The following is an 8,252-nucleotide window of genomic DNA, read 5'->3' on the forward strand; positions in this document are numbered from 1 at the left end:
CTCATATAAGACCCCTGTGCCCAGATATATTTGGTCCTTGTGGAGCTCCTCTCCTCTCCACGTCATACTAACTCCCCCTTCTTTCATATGATTCCCTGAACTCTGCCGAAGGTTTGGTTATGAGTCTTAGTATCTGCTTTGATTCACTGCTAGGTAGAGTATTTCAGAGGCCTTCTGTGGTTGGCTCCTGTCCTGTTACTTGTTTTGTCCTAAGTCCAATGTCTATCCCATTTGTCTTTCTAAGTGAGGATTGATCATCTTACCCCAGGTCTTCTTTCTTGTTTATCTTCTTTAGGTGTATAGATTTCATTATGTTTATCATATCTTATAGTTCTATATAAATGAGTATTTACCACGTGTGTGTGTCTTTCTCCTTCTCGAATACCTCACTCAGAATGATCTTTTCTAGATCCCATTATTTGCCTACAAATTTTATGACTTCCTCATTTTTGATTGCTTAGTAGTATTCCATTGTGTAAAAATACCACAATATCTGTATCCATTGCTCCATTGATGGACATCTGGGTTGTTTCCAGGTTCTGGCTATTACAAATAAAGCTGCTACAAACATGGTTGAGCAAATGCCCTTGTTGTGTACTTGAGCAACTTTCGGATATATGTCTAGCCCATGGTAGCTCAGCAACCAAGTGTGTTTCCCTAGTGAGTGGAACTGCGACTATTTCTTATATGAACTCAATGGGAGGCTCTTTGACCTCCCCACCCCCCAAGGGGTGCTGGGCCACAGAGGAGGACTTCACAGCCATTCCTGAAGATACCTGGTCTTAGAAAGGGGCAGGGAGGAGATAATAGAGGAAGGGTGGGACTAGTAGGTAATGAAGGAGCTGGATACAGCTGGGACACAGAGCTAATAAAATGTAACTAATACAAATTAAAAAAATAGTAAAATAAAATGAAATAAAAATATATTTTTTAAAAAAGGATGCCTGACCAGGCTGACCATGCAGGGTATCTGAAAAACAGCTCAGCAGTGAGAGCATGGTGATTGGCATGCTGTACTGTGGACCCCCAAACCCTTATGTCTGTGTTTCTCAGGTGAGAGGAGAATCCACGGTGATACTCAAAGTTCTATCTTCAGGCCACCAGCCTGATAACGGCACTTCCACAGTCCTTGGCCATCCACCCACACCCACCATGTGTTGCCATCTTCCTGGTAATTGCAGTTAGTGGAACTCACTCTCACTGTCCTGCGGAGGAGATACCTACTGGTACTGTGGGGGGGGCATAGTTCCATTCTGCCTGCTCCCCAACTACCTTGCTCACCTAGGTCAGAATCAGTTAGCACAGCACAGACAGTGAACACAGCATAGCTGTGCTTGGCAGAGGACTCAATTTCCATTGTCTGCCATCCCAAGGAGGCCAGTGGGGCACTGGAACAGCTCTAGGCTCAGAGATATTTCTGCCTGCTCCCCAGTATCCCGGTTTACCTGAGTCAAAAGCTGAGCACAGACAGAGAATCCAAAGGAGATAAGCGAGGCATTGGACCCAAGTTACATTTTCCACCATCTTTTTTTTTTCATATAAGGATTTAGTGTTTATTACTATTTCTCTTTTTTCATTTTATTTTTTTTCACAATTAATTCATTATATATCCCAGTTGTGGCCCCCTTCCTCAACTACATCCTGTCCCACACTTCCTCCTTTCTTCCCTATCTCCTTCCCTTAGTCAAATGGAAGGGGGGAGTTCTGCACCATTGCCATCTCCCCATAGCTTGTTAAGTCTCATCAGGACTGCCTCGATCCTCTTCCTCCATGGCCTGGTAAGGCCACATCATCATGGGCAAGTGATCAAAGAGAAGGCAACCAACTTCATGATAGAGGCAGCTCCTGCTCCCCTCACATTCTCCACCAATCTTCTTGTAGCTGTTGAGGCTTGCTTTGTGCCCGACAATATGGTCAGTTTTGGAGAAGGTTTCATGAGGTGCTGAAAAGAAGGTGTACTCTTCTGTGTTTGTGTGAAATGTTCTGTAGACATTTATTAGGACCATTTGTTTTAAGACCTCTGTATCATTGTTTCTCTGTTTAGTTTCCGTGTCAGTGATCTGTCCCTTCATGAGAGTGGGTTGTTGAAGTCTTCCACTATTAAAATGTTGGGATCAATGTGTGATTAAACTTTAATAATGTTTCTTTGACAAATGCAAGAACACTTGTATTTGGAACATAGATGTTCCGGATTGTGATGTCCTTCTGGTGGATTTTTCCTTTAATGAGAATGAAATGTGTTTCTCCATCTCTTTTGATTAATTTTGGTTGAAAGTCTATTTTATTAGCTGTTATGGTGGCTACTACAGCTTATTTCTTGTGTTCATTTGCTTGGAAAACTTGTTTCCAGCCCTTTATTCTGAGGTAGTGCAGAGGTGTGTTTCTTGAATGCAACAGAATGTTGGCCCCTGTAATCTGCAGCCAATCTGTTAGTCTGCATCTTTTTATTGGAGAGTTGAGACCACTGATGTTAATAGATATTAGTGACCAATGATTGTTAGTTCTTTTTATTATGGAGTTGGTGGTAGTTGTGTGTCTCTCTGTTTGTTTTCTTTTGCTTTTTTGATGTTATACTGTCTTCATTCTGTGTTTTCTTGGGTGTAGTTTATGTCGTTGGGTTGAAGTTTTTCTTCTAGTATCTTCTGTAGGGCTGCGTTGCTGCCTATATCTTGTTTAAATTTAGTTTTGACGTGGAATATTTTGATTTCTTCATCAATATTGATTGAAAGTTTTGCCAGGTATAGGAGTCTTGGTTGGCATCTGTGGTCTCTTAGTGTCTGCATGATATCCACCCAGGTCCTTCTGGGTTTTATCGTCTCTGTTGAGAAATCTGGAGTGATTCTGATGGGTTTGCTTTTATATGATACTTGGCCATGTTCTCTTGTTGCTTTTACTATTTTCTCTTTGTTCTGTAGATTTACTGTTTTAATTCATATGTGGTAGAGGAGTTTCTTTTCTGTTCTAGTCTATTTGGTGTTCTGTAGCCTTTGTATGTTTATGAGCAACTCTTAAGGCTGGGGAACTTTTCTTCTATAATTTTCTCAAAATTATTTTCTGGGCCTTGGAGCCTGGAATCTTCTTATTCATCTATTCTTATTATTCTCATGTTTAATATTTTCATGGTCCTTGATTTCTTAGATGGTTTCTATTTGTAACTTTTCTGATTTTAATTTTTCTTTGAGAGATGTATCAATTTCTGCAATTGTATCTTCAGCACCAGAGAGTCTCTTTTCCATCTTTTATATTCTTTTGGTGATGCTTACCTTTGTGGTTCCTGAGCTTTTCCTCAAGTTTTTCAGCTCCAGGATTTCTCTATTCGCGTTTTCTAAATCTGTTTTCCTATCTTTCACCATCTCGTTCATATGTTTGAGTGTGGATTCCTGTTGGTTCATGATATCCTCTATTTTTTTAATTCCTCTTTATGTGCCTCAAATAACTGAATAATTATTTGTTTAGGATCATTTTCCTGTGTTTCAGCTGAAATAGAATAGCCATTGTTTTTTTGCAGATTCTGGTGAAGTCAGGATGTCCTGTTTTTTGTTGCCTGTATTCTTATGCTGGCCTCTAGCCATGTGGCTTTTTGTAGCCTTGACTGATTATTCTTGGAGCCTGTACTACATACTGGATTCACCTGTCTCTGGAGTCTCTATTAGTCTCCCCTGGATTCACTGTCTCTGCTGGCTTCCTGTTTTATGACCCAGGTAGCTGGAGCACAGGAGAAAAGACCTCTGAGTCTAGAGCTGCTCTAGTTTTCCACAGACTATTCCTTAAGATAGTGGAGGATGGAATTTGGGTCCCAGTCCTGGCTCAATTCTGATGAGTTCACTGGCTGTGCTGGCTGCATTGATTATGACGCAGGTGGGCTAGGCTGCTGGAGAGCAGGCATTAAGATATCTGAGCCTAAAGTGGCTCCTGTGGGAGGCTTCCTTGGGGAGGCAAAAAATAGAACATGGGATAGGTGCCTAGCTAAGCTCCCATGGTTCTCCTACTGTGCTGGGCTCGCTGATTCTGGCCTATGTGAGCTATGCTGCTGGGACACTACTGGATAGATCTCTTTGCCTAGAGCTGTTCTGGTGTCCCACAGGGTTCCCTTAGATGGTGGGGAATGTAATTGGGTCCCAAGGCTAGCTCAGCTCCGCTGAGTTCACTGTGCCATGCTGGCTGATTCTGACTTGGGTGAACCTGGCAGGAGGGAAGTAGACAGAATATAGCTTCATCTCTCTCCACAGTACAAGAATATATCCCCTCCACTGGGTGTTGATAGTGAGCACCACTAGCCACTGTGACCAGGGAGTTGTCCACAGGTTGTCTAGTGTGGTTTCCTGGGTTTGGGAACAGGACCCTCTAATACCCAGAAGGTGGCCACAGGACTGTGAGAGTGAACATCCAGATTTGGAATCTCACCCACAGTACAGGAAGGTATTCACTCTACAGACAGTGAGGGTGAGTGCCCAAGATCAGAGATGCCAGGCTCTGATCCCATGAAGATATCCACAGAAAGTGGCTTGGGCGGTGGATGGACTAAGGCTATGGGGTCATAACTTACTGTGTACCCTGCTGCTTGTCCTGGAAGTTATCCACAGATGGGGTGTTTGAACAAATGGCTGGCCTAAGGCTGCAGGATAGGAGCTCTCTTAGTGCCCCACTTCTGCACATCCAGAGAATATGTCCACAGATGATGAGTTTGGGTGAGTGCCCTAGGCCTGCAGCATTAGAGCCCAGGTAGCTGCTGCCAGTCCCAGAAAGATACTTACAGAAGGTAGATTTAGGCACATGGCTTAACGCTGCAGCAGTGCTGGGCAGGATCCTGGGAATTTCCCTGGTATTAGCAGGGTGGCCTGAAGATGGGCCTTCAAGTATCACTTTGTATTCTCCTCTCACCTAAGAAATACAGATGTTGGAGTTTGGGGGTCTACACTATAACCTGCCTATCACCCTGCTTTCACTGCTGTTCAGATAACCTGTGTGGTCAGCACCACTATCTTGGATCCCCATAAAGGGAGGTTTTTGTTCTTCGTCTTTGAATTCCTGACCACTAAGAGAAAAATAATACTCTCATGATCGGTAGAGCATATATTAATGTCTAATTACCTAAACAAGCATCACACACACCTTTGAGTCCAACGCTTGGGAGGTAGAGGCAAGCAGAAATCAAGTTAGCCTGATGTATATAGTGAATATCAAGATAGCCAGAGCTACATAATACAGACCATGCAGAAAAAAACAAACAAACAAAAAAACTTACCAATAAGTAGCTACATGAAATATGTAGAATTTTTTTTTTTGACATTTTGGCATTTTTCACGAACACAAAACAAAATATTTAAGAAGAAATTAAAAAAGTAGACATAAAAACTGAACATCATTAAATTTGGTGAATGACAAAATTCATGCAATCACAATTTGATTAGGAGGGGGCTGGTGAGATGGCTTGTAGGTTAAGAGCACTGACTGTTCTTCTAATTGTCCTGAGTTCAATTCCCAGCAACCACATGGTAGTTCATAACCATCTATTTTGAGTTCTGTTGTCCTTTTGGTATGTAGGCACACATCCAGGCAGAATGCTGTATAAATAATAAGTAAATAAATATTTTTTAAAAAAGTTCCCATTTTGAAGTAGGGATTTAAAATATTGCTCAGGCTAGCCTTAAACTATGAACCTGCTTCTGCCTCCATCACAGTGAGATTATAGGTGCTCACCATGATCAGTCAAAATCCTTCTCTTAATGGATTCCCAGGCATTTTATCACATGCCTACAATCCCCGTCCTTGAAAGATTGAGGCTGGAGGATGAAGAGTTTGAGGTCAAGCCAGGTGCAGTGTTGACACATGTCTTTAACGCTAGGACTTTGCTTTCAGGGGCAGAAGCAGGCAGATTTCTGTGAGTTCAAGGCTACTCTGGTCTACAGAATAAATTCCAGGAGAATACAAAGAGAAATACAGAGAGAAGGCCTGTCTCAAAAACCAAAACATAAAAAAAAGAATTTGAGGCCAGCATCGGTTGGAAGACTAGGTACATAGCTAACTGGTAGTCTGTGTTTAGCATATCTAAGGCCTAAGGTTCAATTTCAAGCATCAGAACAAGGAAATATTACTAAATGTAATAGGAAGGTTTTCTTCCAAATGAGATAGGATTCTATAGTGCTTTTCAGCCAGTGAGTATCATCTTACACTTTTGAGTCACGTGTCTTTAAGTCCAGCAATATAGAGAAAGAGACTGGTAAATCTCTGGAAATCCAAGGCTATCCTGGTCTATATAGTGAATTCCAGATCATTCAGGGCTACATAATAAGAGTTTGTCTCATCCTCTCTCCCTTCCACAACAAAAACCTCACAAACAAGACCAATTCTCCAACTAGGAGCATGGTATGGGGATGATAAGCAATAATTGTCTAAGTCTGACTTACTTAACACAATAATCACCAGGTCTGTCTTTTTTCCTGCAAAGGACACGATTATCATCATCTTTATGGCTGACAAAAAAAAAATCTACTGTACATATACCATCTTTTCTTTTCTTTTCTTTCTCTCTCTCTCTCTCTCTCTCTTTTAATATGGAACACTTCATGAATTTGCATGTCATCCTTGCGCAGGGGCCGTGCTAATCTTCTCTGTATCAGTCCAAATTTTAGTATATGTGCTGCTGAAACGAGCACCCATCTTTTCTTTATTCATTTACATTTCCCCTCATTCACCTGTTGACAAGCATTTAGGTATTTCTTATCCAGACTGTTATGAATAGTGATGGAATAAACAGAGATATCCAAGCAGTTCTGTTGTTTGCTTACCCAGCCATCTAGGCAAAAGAGGTACAACTGGATTATATGGCACTTCTACCTTAGTTTTCTGAGGAAGCTCCCTGAGTTCCTTAGTGTCTTCATGAGTTTACATTCTCATCAGTGGTGTGTAAGTGTTCTTCCCCCACAGCCTGTGATGACCATTCACTGACAGTGGCAAGATAGAATCTCAATATTTTTTAATGTGCATTTTTCCAATGATTAATAGTGTTGAATTTATATATTTTTATTTATCTGCCATTTGTATATCATTTAAAGAAAAGACACACTATTTATTGTGTGTGTGTGTGTGTGTGTGTGTGTGTGTGCGTGCATGAGTGCCAAGGCCCATGTGTAGAGGTCAGAAGACAACTTATAAGAGCCAGATCTCCTTTTTCACCATGTGAGTCACAAGGGTCAAACGCAGATTATCAAGGTTGGTGGCATGACCTTCAATGACTGACCAATCTTATCAGCCCTATTCATTATTTAAAATTAAGATTTATTTATTTAAATGTGTAGTGCCCATAGAGGTTAGTAGAGAGGATCTAATAAGTTGTAGATGATTCTTTCTTTATTTCTTTGTGTCTCTTTTCTTTTCATTTATTTATTTTTTATTAATAAAATTTTTATTTTTTTCATTAATGACATTTTATTTGCTTTGTATCCTAGCTGCAGCCCTCCCATGCCTCCCAATCTCACCCTCCTTCCCTCATCCCCTCCCATGCCCCTCTCCAAGTCTACTGATAGGGGAGGTCCTCCTCCCCTTCCATCTGACCCTAGCTTATCAGTTCTCATCAGGACTTGGTTGTAATGTCCTCCTCTGTGGCCTGGCAATGCTGCTCTTCCCTCCGGGGGGGAGGGGGTCAAAGAGCAAGCCACTGAGTTCATGTCTCAGCAGTTAAGAGCACTGCCTGCTCTTCCAGAGGTCCTGAGTTCAATTCCCTGCAACAACATGGTGGCTCACAACCATCTATAATGTGATTTGATGCCTTATTCTGGCATGTAGGTGTACATACAGATAGAGTATTCATATACACAAAATAAATAAATCTTTAAAAATGAAAGTTAAGAAAAGAATTTCTTTTCTTTTCCTTTTAAAGAGAGGGTTTCTTTGTGTAGGCCTGGCTGTCCCAGATGCCCTTTGTAGACCAGGTTGGACTCTAAGTCACACAGATGTGCCTGCCTCTGCTTCCCCAAGTGCTGGGATTATAGTCCTGCACCACCATGTCCGGCCCAGTTATAGATGGTTATAGCTGCTCTTGGGTACTGGAAATTGAATCTCAGTACTCTGAAAGATCAGTCTCTCTCTTCACTGCTGAACCTTCTCTCCATTTCTTTTGGAAAATGTCTGGTCAGTTATTGACTGTTTTATTTGTTCAATGTTTATATTTGTTTCATTTGTTTTTCGTAGTTTTATAGTTTTCTAGTTAATTTCTTCACTTATTCATTTTACATTTTGTTTTGTTTTGATAA

General features: G+C 41.2%; 1 non-coding gene across 1 annotated transcript; it reads right to left on the reverse strand.

The window, feature by feature from the left end:
• Positions 1-6,548: 6,548 nt before the first annotated feature.
• Positions 6,549-6,656, reverse strand: LOC129680551 (U6 spliceosomal RNA). Its single transcript, XR_008720700.1, has one exon. It is a non-coding gene; the product is annotated as a U6 spliceosomal RNA (small nuclear RNA).
• Positions 6,657-8,252: the final 1,596 nt, after the last annotated feature.

This window comes from Psammomys obesus, unplaced genomic scaffold (genome assembly GCF_907164565.1).
Source record: "Psammomys obesus unplaced genomic scaffold, mPsaObe1.curated_primary_1811, whole genome shotgun sequence".
Classification (NCBI taxonomy): Eukaryota; Metazoa; Chordata; class Mammalia; order Rodentia; family Muridae; genus Psammomys; species Psammomys obesus.